Source organism: Macaca fascicularis, chromosome 7 (genome assembly GCF_037993035.2).
Source record: "Macaca fascicularis isolate 582-1 chromosome 7, T2T-MFA8v1.1".
Lineage (NCBI taxonomy): Eukaryota > Metazoa > Chordata > Mammalia > Primates > Cercopithecidae > Macaca > Macaca fascicularis.
Window position 1 is genome coordinate 16,948,392 of NC_088381.1, and position 15,256 is coordinate 16,963,647.

The 15,256-nt window shown below is 52.4% G+C and overlaps 1 protein-coding gene across 18 annotated transcripts in view; it reads left to right on the forward strand.

The window, feature by feature from the left end:
• Nucleotides 1-15,256, forward strand: part of BAHD1 (bromo adjacent homology domain containing 1) — a 28,851-nt gene that overhangs the window by 1,222 nt on the left and 12,373 nt on the right. For 8 of the 18 annotated variants that reach the window (XM_045395296.2, XM_065547764.1, XM_065547766.1 and 5 more), the window contains exon 1: nt 54-369. The exons of 5 other annotated variants lie outside the window; for them this stretch is intronic. The gene's annotated coding sequence lies outside the window, so the exon portion shown is untranslated. Of the gene's footprint in view, nt 1-53; nt 370-511; nt 641-4,542; nt 4,635-15,256 lie in introns of those variants that run through there. 5 more of the 18 variants (XM_005559183.4, XM_073995513.1, XM_045395297.2 and 2 more) reach the window with 4 other exon arrangements.

Genomic DNA, 15,256 nt, shown 5'->3' on the forward strand with positions numbered 1-15,256 from the left:
TTGGCTGGGGACGAGGAAGCAGGAAGGAGGGCGGCGGAGGCTCCGCTCTCGGGGAGTTTGTGGGGGAACCGCGAGCGGCGTAGCGGATCCCGGAGCCCGGCCCCCGCCGCCCGCCCGTCCGGCTGCCTGCCCCGCCCGTCCGGCCTCCGCCGTCCGCCCGCCCCGGCCAGGCGCGCCCGCCCCCCCCGACGGCCCCGCCCGGCCGCGGTCCCCGCTCCGCCCGCCCGGCCCCGGCCCCCAGGAGGAGGCGCTGACGCAGCAGCGTGGAGCCCGGGAATTGAGCGCCCCCGGGGGGTTCCAGCCGCCGGATTCCAGCCCGGCCGGGGCCTGCGGGCGCCCAGAGCCGCGCCGTCCGCTCCGCCCGTTCTGGTGAGTCAGGGGCCGGGGTCGAGGAGGGGGAAGGGGCGAGCTGGAGGGAGGGAGCTAGCGAGGTAGGCAGAGGAGCGAAGGGGGAGAGGACCGGCCGCCCGTCAGCGCGCCCCACCGAGCGCGCCGCGCCACCGCCCCCGCCAGCCCGGGAAGGGACGGACGGACGGACGGACGACGCGAAGCAGGTGCGGCCGCCCGCCAGCTCGCGCAGCCTCCCTCCCCTGGGTCCGGCACCACGGTCCCGCCATCGGGGAACGCGGCGCGCCTCGAGGTGACAGCCCCCGGGGGCCGCCTGCCTTGCAGGCCGGGGGCGGGGTGGGTGGCGGCCGCAGGGTGGCAGCTCGGCCGGGCGGCGGCGGCGCGGGCGTCCCGAGCTGCGGAGGGCGGGAGGACGCCGGTCTTTCCTCGCAGCCCCAGAGCCGGCTCGCCTCCGAGTGCGCGGGCGGCGAGGCCCCCGCCGCGCCCCCTCCCCCATCGCGGTCCCCGAGGCAAGGGGCCGCGGCCGGGGGCGGCGCCGCGGGATCGCCCGCTCAGGGTGGGGGGCGCCCTCCCGCGCTGGGAGCTGACCGGTTATTGCTGGATGGGGGGCAGGGGATGAGGGCCGCGCCGGGCCGGGGGCGGCGCGGGGGGAGGGTGGTATAGACCCGACTCTATCGGGCTGAGAGGAAGGGAGGCGCCGAAGACGGAAGGGGACCGGTTCGAAAAGCGAGTGTGGGCCGCGGGAGGCCCTGCGGGGACCTTGCGGGGCGGCGGCCGAGTCCGAGGTGGGGCGGGGGGAATCGAAGTTGTCAGACCGCCTCCAAGTGACAGCGGGACCCCGTGCTCGCGGCCCGGCCTGGTCTTGCCCTGCTCGCTCCGCCGCCTCTCCTCCGGGGCTGGGGGCCGGGTCAGGTCGGGCCCGAGGGGCTCGCTCGGCGGTGAAGCGCTGGACAAAGGCGGCGCCGGAGCGGGCGCAGGTGGTGGCGTCGGGGAGGGGAGCGGGTCCGAGGCACCCACTCCGAGGGGCGGGCGACGGGGCCGGACTCTGCCCCGGGGACTGCGGGGGCCGGGGCGCCCGCCGGGAGGAGCTGCGGCACTGGCTCGCCGCTCTAGCCGCTCGCTGTTGGCCTTGAGGCTCTGGGAAGTGGGGTCTACTCACCGGGGGCCGAGGGGCAGGGGTGGGGGTGTATGCTCATGATGTGCCCTGACTGGTGGCTACCGGGTGGCTACTCACCGAGGCGACAGACCCGGTGAGCCGCTCTAGAGCCTGTCAAGAATGAGTGGTTTTTCAGCAGGCAGAGGCTGCCTACAGGCAGAAGTCTAACCCCACCTGGGACGTCTCCTAGTCGCCCATTGTCGACAGTGTTAGAAGTGCAGACGACTAGTTGGATTCGGACAGGAGACACCGCCTCAGTGGGCTCCCGCCAGTCCTCCACAGCTGCCTCCAGCACTTTTCCTTAGCCACGAAGGTGGTACCCACTTAGAGAAATGAGGAGCTGAGTTTATAAATCCAGGCAGGAATTTAATGAAATAAAAAGGTTTCCAATCCTTTTACTTTGTGCCACCTGAGACTTTCCTCCCTACGCTCTTCACCTCGCTGTCTTCCTCAAAAAAAGGAGAAAAAGGGCCCAGAGGGACCACATGTCTTGGAGGGACACCACTGTCCTTGGCCAGCTTGGAGGACGCTTAGGAACCACTGGCTTAAGCTGTGAGTGCCTCCAACTCCACCAGTGACCAGCTGTGAGCTGGATGTTGTTTACCTGCTTGTAAAAACTTATTCAGGGCTCCCATGTCTCCCGTGTGAACCCCACACCCAAAAGAAGAGTTGGGATCGTAAGGACAGGGAAACTCAGGCTGTTTTAGAATGTGGATTTTGCTGAGAATCTGAGTTCGAGTCCCACCTCAGGTAGGACTGGTTGGAAGCCGCTCTCAACTGTGGTTGGCTGTAATCCCACCTGGGAAAGCTGCTTGTCTGTCTTGTCAGAGGGGTAGCATGGGCATGGGAGTTTATTGATGGCTACCCCCCATGGACCTCCCGAGAATGATCTAGACCCCAGCCTGGATGGAGCTGAGGCATATGGGAAAGGGAGGTATTACCTCACTCAGGAGGCTAAAGTTTGTTCTGAGATAATTTAATTGCGTGCCTAAAATCCAGACAGTGATGATGAATCTCCAGGCCTTTGTGCCTCCTGTGAGGCTACATGATACGTGATTTCTTTTAGTGGCAGTCACAAGGGGATGACCAGGTCTGGCCACTGGAATATGAAGGGGAGTTGCCCAAATAGCATTTCCCTCTTTGGTGGGGCTCTTACCTGGCAGGAGACTCATGCCTGTCAGATTTGGGGTTAAGGAGGGTTTGCTCCAGCGAGTTAAGCCAGTGATTAGGTTCTTTTTGATATCTCCCTCTCTTTCTTCCTTTCTGTTGCCCTCCTGTCCCCATGTCAGGCCTGTGTTGTTGTTATAACCTCCCTTTCCCTCTTGATTCCTTTGGCCCTTCTGATCCAGTCTGTATGCAGCTACCAGGTCATTCTTCCTAAAACACCTCTTCCCCGTGTCACTCTCCTTCTCACAAACTTGCAATGGCTTCCCATTCCCTGCAGTCTGACCCTAGACAGTGTCCCCTTCAGCTCTTCCCTAGCCATACCAAGGACATTTTTTCTTCCTGCATCTTCACTCCTGCCACTCCCCTTCCTTTACTTCCACTTGAATCCCACTTGTCCTTAGTCTGGTTGTTGCTTAGGCCACTCCAGGCCAACACAGTCATCTGCGCCTGAGCTCATGACTCTGGATTTTCTAACGTGGTATCCTCTTGAGTGGTTTTGTAGGTTGGAAGTTTCTTAAGGACAGGAACAATATGAGTGTTAAACCTATGTGTTTGTGTGTGTGTGAATATTCTGGTATTTCTTGTACAGTGCTGTGCACATCATTTTTGTTGAGTGAATAAATGTGGTTTGTTGCTGAGTTAGGCAGGAGCAAGGAGGAGACCTTCCTTTCAGCTTCTCCAGAAATGCTCATATTGGAGTCCTTGGAGGTTTCCAGCCCTTTTATATGGATGGGGCATGTTTGGGGTGCTGTAAATGGGAAATTTAATGGCTGTTTCTGATATTTCTGCTGGTGAAGAGTCCTATGGATTGCTTATGTGATACCGTATAGGCATTGGAAAGGGCTGTGATCCTGTTTTCCTCCTACCTCACCGGACCACCATTCTTTTTACCCAGCTTTGCTGCTCTTATGCAGTTTTCCTTGTTCATGCTAAATGAATCCATATGTTTTATCTCTTCTCAAACCGGGTGCAAATGAGGGAGAAAACACGATTCTGAGCACAGAAAAAACAAATACTCCTGGGTCTGGCCCAGAGATGGGACTTTTGGGGCTGGTTTGGAAGAGGTGTTTATGGGGGCATCACCAACATAAGAGGCGCAATCAGCCCCACATTGGTCCCCTCATAAAGGAAAGCTGCAGTCCCTGCTCCCTCAGGCTTCTGTTTTTGTTCACCATCAACCCTGGACCATGGGGTATACGGGAAAGAGGACTGGTGACTGGTTAGAGGCTAGATAGTGAAAAAATATATTCTGCATCCATCCCCTTTCCCCCAAACCTCCCTTTTGTGCCCCAGTTTGATGATTAATGGACCAGCATTTCCCTTCTACGCGGGAAGGCCACCCCTCACAGTTGCCATGGCAATGCAGACCGCTCCCCCGTCAATTAAAAAAAAAAAATCCCTACTACTTCTCTCCTCCTTCTACTGTAGCAGGAGAAAAGCCACCTCAGAATGCATCTCCTGGGCTCTCAGCTCCTCAGCTGTGTTTGCTGTGTGTCCTAGAACACGGTCCTTCCTCTCTTTCTGGGGATTGCCTGAGTTTCTTCACTCTGAGCAAATTGTGCCCCTTCTGGAGCCAGCAGCCCCTGGAACACTTCTATCAAGAAACAGAGAAAATTTCTGTTTATTTATTCATCCCTAGTGCGAATTAAAAACCAGCGAGAGCTTTTGGGTTAAAAAAAAAAAAAAAAAAAAAAAAAAACCCTTTCACACCTTGTCTGGTTAGAGGTATAAGTTGGGGAGCATTTGACATCCAGAAGGGAAGTTTTAGTAAACCTGGAAGGAATTCAGCCTCCTAGCATACATGCTTCAAATTGGAGTTCTATGGGGAATTTTCAAAATTATTTTCATTCCTCCTCATCTCTCTGTTCCAGCATCCAGGAAGACTTGTGTGTTTTCATTTTATCTGTTCTTATTCCTCTTGGCCTTGCTCCGGCAACATCTGGCCTCAGCACCCTGTCGCAAGGTGAGTCATTAAGGAGAAAAAAAACCTTAAGGAAAAAAAGTCTCTGGAGTTGAGAAGTAGCCTGTGTTGAACTAAGGCTGCCAGGCGAAGCTGCCGAGTTTATGGAGCATTATACGAACAGCCCCGACATTAAAGGGCCTCCTTTTTATGAATGGGTTGTGAAGAATGTAAATAAAGCAGCATCTCTCAATGGGGAAGCATTTTACATAAGCAGTACTACCCCGACCCAAGTATTTATGGGAATTTGCTAGCACAGTCTGGCAAGGCTCACTTCCTTTGTGAACTTGCCATTGTGCTGGGGACTTTGGAGGGACAAGGAAAGTGTGCTTTGGTTCTGAGGGCAGCCCTAGCACTCCCGCTCTGCAGGTTTCCTGGCCTTGACTTGATGGGCCAGCTCATGGCTGGAAATGCCTGTTAACCCTGAAGTGACAGAAAATACCATGTGTAGTCAAGAGCTCATGATAATTAGAGGTAGAGGCTCCTCATCCTGGGGTCCCGAGATTGTGTGTCTCCTGACACATCATGCTACTTAGACCTCCGCCCGACAGAGGACAGGGAGGTCTTGGATGATGAAATCTTGCCTGGTTTTATGGGAGGCACCTAACTGGTGTCAAATGGGCTGGTTTGAATTTCAGCTCCTTTATGTTCCCCTGCCCACCTCCTGGTACTGCCACTAATGAGCAGTAAAATGGCTAAAAAGGAGGAGGAGGAAGAGTACCAGCAGCAGTGAGGCTGCAGATGGTCTGCTCAGGGCCAGACAGCCTGACAAGCACCCTCACTTCCACCGAGCGCCGGCCCAGCCCTGGGGTTCCAACAGGGGTGTTGGTGTCCTGCCCCAGGTGACGTTGTCAGCAGGCCCTGGAGTACAGTCACCTCTAGGACTTGGTGTTGTGTTTCTGTGGGTGGGAGTGGGACCATCAGATTTCATTTTTCCCAGTGGGAAACGCCTGCAAGAATGGTTATTCCCTTGACTCAGTGTTCCCCCTACACAAAAAAATAACATTGTCTTTAAGATCCTCTGCAGGCCCAATCCACCAGGAGAAAAAAATGGGCGTGTCTCTCAGCCTCACTAATTTGAATTGAGAACTTATTTCCAAGCACTATGACCAAGTTAACTGAATGAAAAAAGCAAGTGACTTTTCTTAATCAGTATTATCAATGTCAGGCAGGAACTTAGGTCTCAATATTTTTGCTTGCATGTGTTCCTTTTCCAGTGGGTTTGGGGAAAAGAGGTGCTTTGACCTCCTGTCCTTGGGTAAGGAGAATGGAACCTGTCTTTCTGCTGTTCTCTTGACCCCAGGGATCTCACCTGGAGCGGTGCTGATGGCTCCTACTTTTGTTCCATCTCCAATGCCTTTTAGGGACTCATAGCCTCCATCGGTGCAGCTTTTTCAGCTTCCTGCGTGCAGTGGACAGGGGTAGCCCACACAGACCCTTCTCCAACTCTGGTTTCCTGTCCACAATGTTTAGGAATAATTGTTAATCACATTCTCATGTGGCCAGGTGGTTTAGAGGTCAATTACTGTTTTTTAGAGGACCTATGTAGAAATCATGGGAAAGGTATTATTAGGGTGCCGCTTGATGCCAGGAGATCCTGACAAGTATGCCAGAAGGAGGGGTGAAGTCACGTTTCCACCATAGTCAGGGCCAGCAGGGCCTTCCTCAGTAGTGAGGGGTGTCTCCTGCTTTGTGCCTGGAGGGGTTTTCACATCGGCTGGAATATAAAAAAGAATTATAAACATGATTGAGGCCAGGTGCCGTGGCTCACACCTGTAAATCCCAGCACTTTGGGAGGCTGAGGCGGGTGGATAACTTGAGGTCAAGAGTTCAAGACCAGCCTGGCCAACATGCTGAAACCCTGACTCTATTAAAAATACAAAAATGAGCTGGGTGTGGTAGCATATGCCTGTAATCCCAACAGCTGCTTAGGAGGCTGAGGCAGGAGAATTGCTTGAACCGAGAAGGCAGAGGTTCCAGATCACGCCAGTGCACTCCAGCCTGGGCGACAGAGCAAGACTCTGTCTCCAAAATAAATAAATAAATAAAAATAAAAATAAAAAGGATTGAATAACTGAGAGATGATCTCCAGAGAAATTGAAAGGACTTGAATTTATTTGGCCCAGATAGAGGTAGACAAGGGGCAGTTAATATGTCTTTGCATGTTAAGATGACAGTTTAGAGCGTGATGACCAGTTTTTAGTCTTCATTGCGGTTTGGACTGGAGGAAGGGAATTTCACCTGAGTCAAGAGATACGGATAGATGCCTGGTTGGGGGTTACCTTTTTCTGGCTTTACTCTAAAATCAGGACAATGTATCCTTGAAGCTTTCTCATTTATTCATTTATTTATTTAGCCGTGACTTAACTTCTTAGCATCTCACCTTTTTCTAGGATATGAAATGTTTGTTTCACCTGGGTGCAGCGACTCACGCCTGTAATCCCAGCAACTTTGGGAGGCCAGGACAGGTGGATCACGAGGTCAGAAGATTGAGACCATCCTGGCCAACATGGTGAAACCCCGTCTCTACTAAAAATACAAAAATTAGATGGGCATGGTGGTGTGTGCCTGTAGTCCCAGCTACTCAGGAGGCTGAGGCAGGAGAATCGCTTGAACCCAGGAGGTGGAGGTTGCAGTGAGCTAAGATTGTGCCTCTGCACTTCAGCCTGGATGACAGAGCAAGACTCCATCTCAAAAAAAAAAAGTTTCTTTCAAAAAAAATTTTTTTTAATTATATTTATGTTTTAGCCCATACATACCATTTAATTGGAGTACATCTTTGGTTCCTCTGTGGTAGGAAAACTAATAATGTGTGGTAATGCCAATAATCAAAGCACAGAAAAATAAAACTGAATGTGCAAGTTATCTTGCATCTTGGTCTGTGATCCAGCAGCTGTCCTGCGATGCCCTAAGTAGAGGCAGCATGTCGCAGTGCAGGAAGTGTGGACCTTGGTGTAGACACTGGGATGGCTCGCCTCAATCCTGGGAGGATTTTAGCAACATTTTTTTTTTTTAAGAACCAGCTTTGTCACCCAGTCTGGAGTGCAGTGGCGTGATCATGGTTCACTATAGCCTCCACCTACCAGGCTCAAGCAGTCCTCCCACCTCAGACTCCTGAGTAACTGGAACTACAGGCACGCACCACCATGCCCGACTAATTTTTTATTTTTGTAGAGATAGGGTCTCGCTGTATTGCCCAGGCTGGTCTCTTAGCTCTGGCCTCCCACAGCACTGGGATTATAGGTTACAGGTGTGAGCCACCACTTCCACCCAGCATTGGTGATCCACCCGCCTCGGCCTCCCAAAGTGCTGGGATTACAGGCGTGAGCACCGCACCCGGCCTTTTAACTCTTTATAACTGTTTTTTTTTCCTTGTTAGGATGAAATGGTAACAACTAGCTCATAAGACTGTTGTGAAGGTAAATGAGATAGTGAATGTAGTGTGCTTAGGACCTTCCCAGGAGCGTAGTGAGTGCTTGACAAACATTGACCATCCTTTTACAGTAGACACCTCTGCAGTGAATCAGAAATTTCCAACCCTGCACACTTAGGGCGTCTGGGGACTGATAATGCTAACTTTAACTTTAGTTCTTTGCTCCTGATTTCACATATCTATGACATTCTTTGTCTTGATACAAGTGTCCGTAGTACTGCAGTCACTTGCTTAATGGTTTAGGGGCAGCCAGTGGAATGCTTTCCTGAGGTAGCTGGGCAACTTGGGAGAGAGAAGAAAGAGGATAAGGCCAGGCATAGTGGCTCATGCCTGTAATCCCAGCACTTTGGGAGGCTGAGGTGGGAGGATCACTTGAGGCTAGGACTTTGAGACCAGCCTGGACAACATAGTGAGACCTTGTCTGTATAAAAATAAAAATATTTTTTTTTTTTTTTTTTTTGAGACGGAGTCTCGCTCTGTCACCCGGGCTGGAGTGCAGTGGCCGGATCTCAGCTCACTGCAAGCTCCGCCTCCCGGGTTTACGCCATTCTCCAACCTCAGCCTCCCGAGTAGCTGGGACTACAGGCGCCCGCCACCTCGCCCGGCTAGTTTTTTGTACTTTTTAGTAGAGACGGGGTTTCACCGTGTTAGCCAGGATGGTCTCGATCTCCTGACCTTGTGATCCGCCCGTCTCGGCCTCCCAAAGTGCTGGGATTACAGGCGTGAGCCACCGCGCCCGGCCCAAAAATAAATTTAAAAATTAGCCAGGCATGGTGGTGTGGGCCTGTAGTTCCAACTACTTGGGAGGCTGAGGTAGGAGGATTGTTTGAGCCCAGGGATTTGAGGCTACAGTGAGCTATAATTGTGCCACTGCACTACTACAGCCTGGGTGACAGCAAGACCCTGTATCAAAAAAAAAAAAAGAAAAAAGAAAATGAAAAAGGATGGTAATGAAGGAGGGTTGTGCCGTGAAAATACAAGAGATTTCCTATTGTAACCTTGTTGCACTGTGGATTAAATTGAAGATGCACAGTGGACTCCTGGGATGGAGGAGAGTTTTGAGGTCAGAGGGCTCTTGTCTTGGGCCTCAAGTGGTACTCTAAGTCTAGGATAAAGATGTTACACAGGGTGGGGCAGGTGGACAGCCAGATCTTCATTTCTTCTTATTAAGCTCTCGTTAAGTCATGTGGGTGGGATTTACTGTTAAGAAAGGCAGAGCCTACCTGCCCCCATAGGGCTGGCATCCTATTGGAGGTGGCACTAGCCACTTAACTAGTTAGGTGAGTGATATTTGGGTAGGGTGCCCATAACTCTGATAGGATCTGCCTTGCGATTCTGCTGCTGCTAGTGGAATGTGGGGGAGGCCTGGTCTTGGATCTTGTTCCTCACAGCTGGTTCTTTCAGGAGGTTAGTGCTCTGCTGGGGAGGCTGGAGACAGCTCCATCTTGGCCTGGCTGGCTAGTTTCTGTTCAGGACTGGAGCTAGCACCTGTAGTCTTGGCAAGCCATTTTAGAAATCTGAGTTGTTGGTCCATGGAATATCCTGGTGGTTGAACCAACACACGTTCTTTGCCATTCCTGGGCAGGTGCTTGGAGAAGGCTGGTGAGCTGTTCATGTTTTTTGAAGAATGGTGCATCAGTAGCACAAGGTTTCCCCTGGTTCTCCTGAGGCCCGTTGCTGTGCTTTGGGGTGCCCTGTCCCGTTTTATTCCTCCTACATTGTTAGCTGCTTGGAGCAAATGGGTCTTGCTGCAGGTGTAGGTTTGCCTCTGGCTGATCCTGGGCAGTGTGGCATCTAGATGGGAGGGTCCGAGGGAGCCTTAGCCCAGAGTTAAGGGGTGCCCCCCAACCCCTGCCTGGAGTCATCCTACGTGGAGCCAATAGGGGTGAGTCTGGGAAAAGTTGCATTTGTTTCCTGCTTTAAGACTTCAGCTTTCGGGCCGGGCATAGTGGCTCACACTTGTAATCCTAACGCTTTGGGAAGCTGAAGCAGGCAGATCACTTGAGGTCAGGAGTTCGAGACCAGCCTGGCCAACATGGTGAAAACCTGTCTCTGCTAAAAATACAAAAATTAGCTGGCCGTGGTGGCGAGTGACTGTAATCCCAGCTACTCGGGAGGCTGAGGCAGGAGAATCACTTGAACCCAGGAGGCGGAGGTTACAGTGAGCTGAGATCGTGCTGTTGCACTCCAGCCTGGGCAACAAGAGCATAAACTCCGTCTCAAAAAAAAAAAAAAAAAGACTTTAGTTTTTGTTTGTCACCCCTTCCTGCATCCAAACATTTATGAAATGAATTTCTCAGAGTGCTGCCCACTCCCTTCTGGGCTTTTGTTCCCACGGTACACGTGGCATAAAGTAGGCCCCTCAGTAAGTGTCTAAATGCCTGGCTCATATGTACCCTCTGAGAAGCTGCCTTGGGGGGACCCCTCAGCCAAGCTCTGAGCAGTCCATTATAGCCCTTGTCACACTATCTTGTTGTCTTCCTACCAGCCCATGCTCCAACTCTTGAGTCTTTTGCGTTTTTTCCAGCACTTCGTCTGGTGCTTGTAGGGGAAAGAGAAAACAAATGAGCTTGTATTGAGAACCTACTGGATTCCAGGAACTCTGCTAGGCACTTCACACACATTCTTATTTAACTTAATCCTCACAACAACCTTGCTGTCTAGACAAGGAAACCAAGGCTCAGAGTTCAAGCTGTTGACTAAGGCCACGTAGGATTAGCATTGGCATGAAGTGGCTTCCAGCCCCACATAGGTCTCCCCTCTGCTGTGGGGGGCCAGCAAATGTTGGCTGAATGGGCAAAGGTCACAAGAGGTGCTGTGTGCCTGAGAATGAGGGGCAGGCTTAGCTGGGCTAGCGCCTGTGGATGCCGGTCTACCTTATGCACACAGGAGTTGTGTACTGGAAAGAAGCTGGGGGAAGGCATGTTGCCTAAAGTAGGGACGTGTGCCTTTTAAGAAAGCGTCTAAAGACTAGTTTTTTATTGCATGTGATTACCTTCTAATTTGTCAGGTTAAAGTTCGTAAGGCAGAACACTGGTACGATTAAAACACAATGCTCTCTGCCCACTCTCCTCACTCGGGGATCTGTGTGTTGTATAGCAACTTCTAGATCTGAAAGGTATACTCTTGTTTCTCTTGACCTCAGCCCCTGCCACCAGACCCGAGGGCAGTCTAAAAACAAGCCTGTGTCCAGATGGATCAGGCCAGTTCCTTTCAGCTGTACTTCATGCTCCCTGCCCAGGTGTTTTTAGGCTCCCAGTCTGGTTGCAGAATGAATTGAGTGCCCACAGCAAGTGAGGCTGAATGGGCACTGAGGAGGCAGGGCTAGTGGCTAAGGCCTCTGCTCTCTCTTTGAGGACAGTGCTCCTTGCAGCTTTGTGCTGTGGAGCTGAGACTTCTGCTCTGCATGGGTGCCTGCACCGAAGCCTCATTCAGGTGGCACAGACAGGCAGGACACACACCCTCTGACCTCACCCTGTGGGTCTAGCCCTGATGTTAGCATCTGAGGAACCTGGCCTTTCACTGTAGAGTTGAGTGTTTCTCAGAGGCACAGAGCTGCTGTTCAGGATCTGTTGGGATAGTTTCTGCCCCAGCCCTCTTGCTGAGTTGTAAACTGAACCCCCCACAGTTCACCCCACACTGGGCCCTGCAAGGGAAAAGGAGGAGTGTCATCATCACTATCTTTCCTTGGGGTGGGCACTTAGGGTGTATTTAGTGGAATAGTGGCAGAGCAAAGTTCAGGTGCAAGCTTGGGTTTTCAGATTTCTCACTGGGGTAGGTGGCATCGGTCCCAGGCTCCTGCTGTGGGGAATGGCCAGCCAGGGCCATCTGCCCTCCTCTGTCGGGTTGGAAGGATGGGGGAAGTTGGCCTGACTGCCTCTGCTTACCACCACTCTTAAGGAAGACTCTTTTTGGTATATCCATCTTAGATGAGGGATCTGGAGTTTGGAAAAGTTAAATACATTGCTCGGGAGGAACAGAGCATTTAAATCCAGGTCTGCCTGACTCAATGCTTTGGTTCTTTCTGCTTTACCAGCTCTTTTTTTTTTGTTTTTTTTTGTTTTTTTTTTTTTTGAGATGGAGTCTCGCTCTGTCGCCCAGGCTGGAGTGCGGTGACTCAATCTCGGCTCACTGTGAGCTCTGCCTCCCGGGTTCATGCCATTCTCCTGCCTCAACCTCCCGAGTAGCTGGGACTACAGATGCCCGCCACCACGCCTGGCTAGTTTTTTTTTTGTATTTTTAGTAGAGACGGGGTTTCACCGTGTTAGCCAGGATGGTCTTGATCTCCTGACCTCGTGATCCGCCCGCCTTGGCCTCCCAAAGTGCTGGGATTACAGGTGTGAGCCACCGCGCCCGGTTTACCAGCTCTTTAAGAGATTCAGTAGCTACTAGCTGTGTCTTTACCTGGCTTTACCATAAGAATTTCAGCAGCTTCACCTGTTTCTCCATAAAGTAACAGCAACTAAATTTAAGTGAAAAGGAGCCTGGTTTTGTGCCCTTTCCACTTTTCTTCCCTGATAGAAGATTCAAGAAATTCAGTGCTCATGACAAGTGTTTTATTCCTTTCACGGATGGGAGGGGTTATTCCAAGAGAGAATGCAGAGGAGGACAATGCTGAACTCAGCTCCAGTTGTGGTTTTAGCTGTAATTGGAAGGAGGTGGCTTCTAATGGGGCAGGGTCCTTCCCAGCCCTCACTCAGATGACCTGATTTGCCCTTATCTAAGACTCCCACGATTCCCTCCCTCTCATTAAAAATAAACCAGGCTGGGTTTGAGCACTGTGGGAGGCCAAGGTGGGAGGATTACCTGAGCCCAGGAGTTTGAGACTAGCCTGGACAACATAGTGAGGCCCTCTGCACCCCTCCCCCCCCCCCGCAACCTGTCTCTACCAAATTACCTGGGCATGGTGGCACACACTTATAGTCTCAGTTACTCAGGAGGCTGAGGTGGAAAGATCACTTGAGTCTGGGAGTTCAAGGCTGCCATGAGCCATGATTGCACCACTGCACTCCAGCCTGAGCAACAAAGCAAGACCCTGTCTCAGACAACAACGAAAAAGAAAAACCAAAGAAGCCTGAAAAGCAAAATTTAAAGTGCAGTCCTGAAACCCTCAGGATGGTGTGCGGGGTGCAACCCAGAGCTGGGTAAGTAAGGGGAAAGCAGCAACCACAACTGAGGGCCACTTCCTGCCCCGGGCAGCCTCTGCTTGTGGGAGTGATCTGGGCTGTGACCTGCCCTTCCAGGCCCCCACCCTTGTTTCCCCAAAGCAGTACCAGCACCCCATGCTCCTCTGGGCCTCTGACTCTCCCTTGAACCTTCAGCCCAGCGCGAAGCACCTTGGTTGTGCTCTGCTCGTGCTGGTGGGGTTGGTGTATGGTGCTGCTACAGCCTGAGGGCCAGAGCAGGGCATCTGTCTGTCCCTTTCTGCTTCTGTGGAGATGACTACTCCCAGACCCTACTGTGACAGTTTAACTGGGCCTGACCTCCCCCTCAGTTTTGAAATCCTCATGCCCCTGAAGTGAAGGTGGCCTGTTTGCTGTCTTTAGAGTACACTTCTGAGGATTTGGGATTCAACCTGTGCTTCTCTGGGTCTTTGGTCTGTATGCCCACCAGCCAGCCACTGTCCTTCCTGGCAGCTGTATCAGAGCTGGGGACCATCAAACTGGTTTTCTCCAGTGAGAGTTTTCTTGACATCTTTTAGTGTCAAGAAAGTGCCCTGGGAATCCCTCCTAGAGACCTTCCCAAGGGGGCATGGACCACTCGTGTCTGGGAGGACACAGCTTCCCAGAGAGGAGGGGATAGTGCTGAGAGAACCCCAGCATACCTTGTCCGCTAGTAGTGGTTGAAAGTTTCTGGGTGAGCTAGTGCATAAGTGGGAGGGGCAGCAGGAGGATTGGCAGGGCTAGGAGAGGGGAACCAAGCCTACTACTTTGCTGGGATCCCCTCTCCCCAACCAGCCCTGTAGCTGGGCCGTCCCTTGTGGGTTGGAGGGGCCCTGGCAGGCTTGTAGCCCCTCCGCCCAGCTCCACCCCAGGGAAAAAGTTGCAGCCAAGCTTCTTGCTTCTTTGGCTTCAAAGCATGACTCACACACGCTCTCCCCAGATTGGAGTGCAGCGAGAGGCAGGCAGCAGAGACCCCAGCCTCTCCTTAGGATGCTGAGTGGCTGGACTTTGCACCACAGGAAAGCTAGGAGTTGTTTTGTGATGTGCTTTTGATGGCTTTGGGTGTTTTTAGCTAGTGACAGAGGATTTGGCAGATTTTAGGGAGGCTAGCAGGAGGCTGTTCTGCTCGATTTGGAAATGTGACTCGCACCCTGTGATTCAGAGGCTTCCCAGGATCGTCAGCACCCTACCCCCCAGGGGAGCAGTGGATGTCCCTGAGGGACTGGAAAGCTGAATGAGAGGTTAAAGAGCAACATTAGTCCACAGGGAACAGATTCTCAAAGGCTCTGGGCTCAGACTCCTGAAAGTGGAAGCTGTGTAGTCAAGGCACTGACTTCTTTCCCACCTCTCTGTATTTGGGACCTCTGTGTGTTGAGAGGGGAAGACTGAGTGGGGACAGCCATCCCAAGATTGACGACCATCTGCCCATGCAGCCAGTCTCCCAGCAAACTGGAGGTCAGGGGTGGCCAGTCATCCCGCTGCTAAGAACGCTTCCACTAGTCAGGCCTGACAGCACCTCCCTGTGCTGTCTTTCCCAACTGCCTTCTCCTCACTTTGTACTTCGTGTCCTTTTCCTCAAAGACCACAAGCCCAGGTGATCTCCACTTTGGCTCCCAGCCGTTCCTAGGCCCAGCCCCTCTGGTAACTTGGGGCCTGTTGAGGGGCTTTGGCCCCTGCTCAGATGCATCGTCTGTTCACTCATCCATCATCTCCAGGCCTCTTGGGAGTTGGAGAGGGCTGGATCTGGGCTTCCTAGGAAATACTGATATGCTTCTGCTGCTTCTCATTGCTTGCTCCTCCACCTCCAGTACAGGGGTGCCTGGATATGAGAGAAGGGGCTGTGGGTTATAAGCAACGGGATGTTTTTTTTTATTTTATTTTTTTTGAAACAGAGTCTCGCTCTGTCGCCCAGGCTGGAGTGCAGTGGTACGATCTTGGCTCACTGCAACCTCCACCTCCAGGGTTCAAGTGATTCTTCTACCTCAGCCTCCCAAGTAGCTGGGACTACAGGCTCGTGCCACCATGCCCAA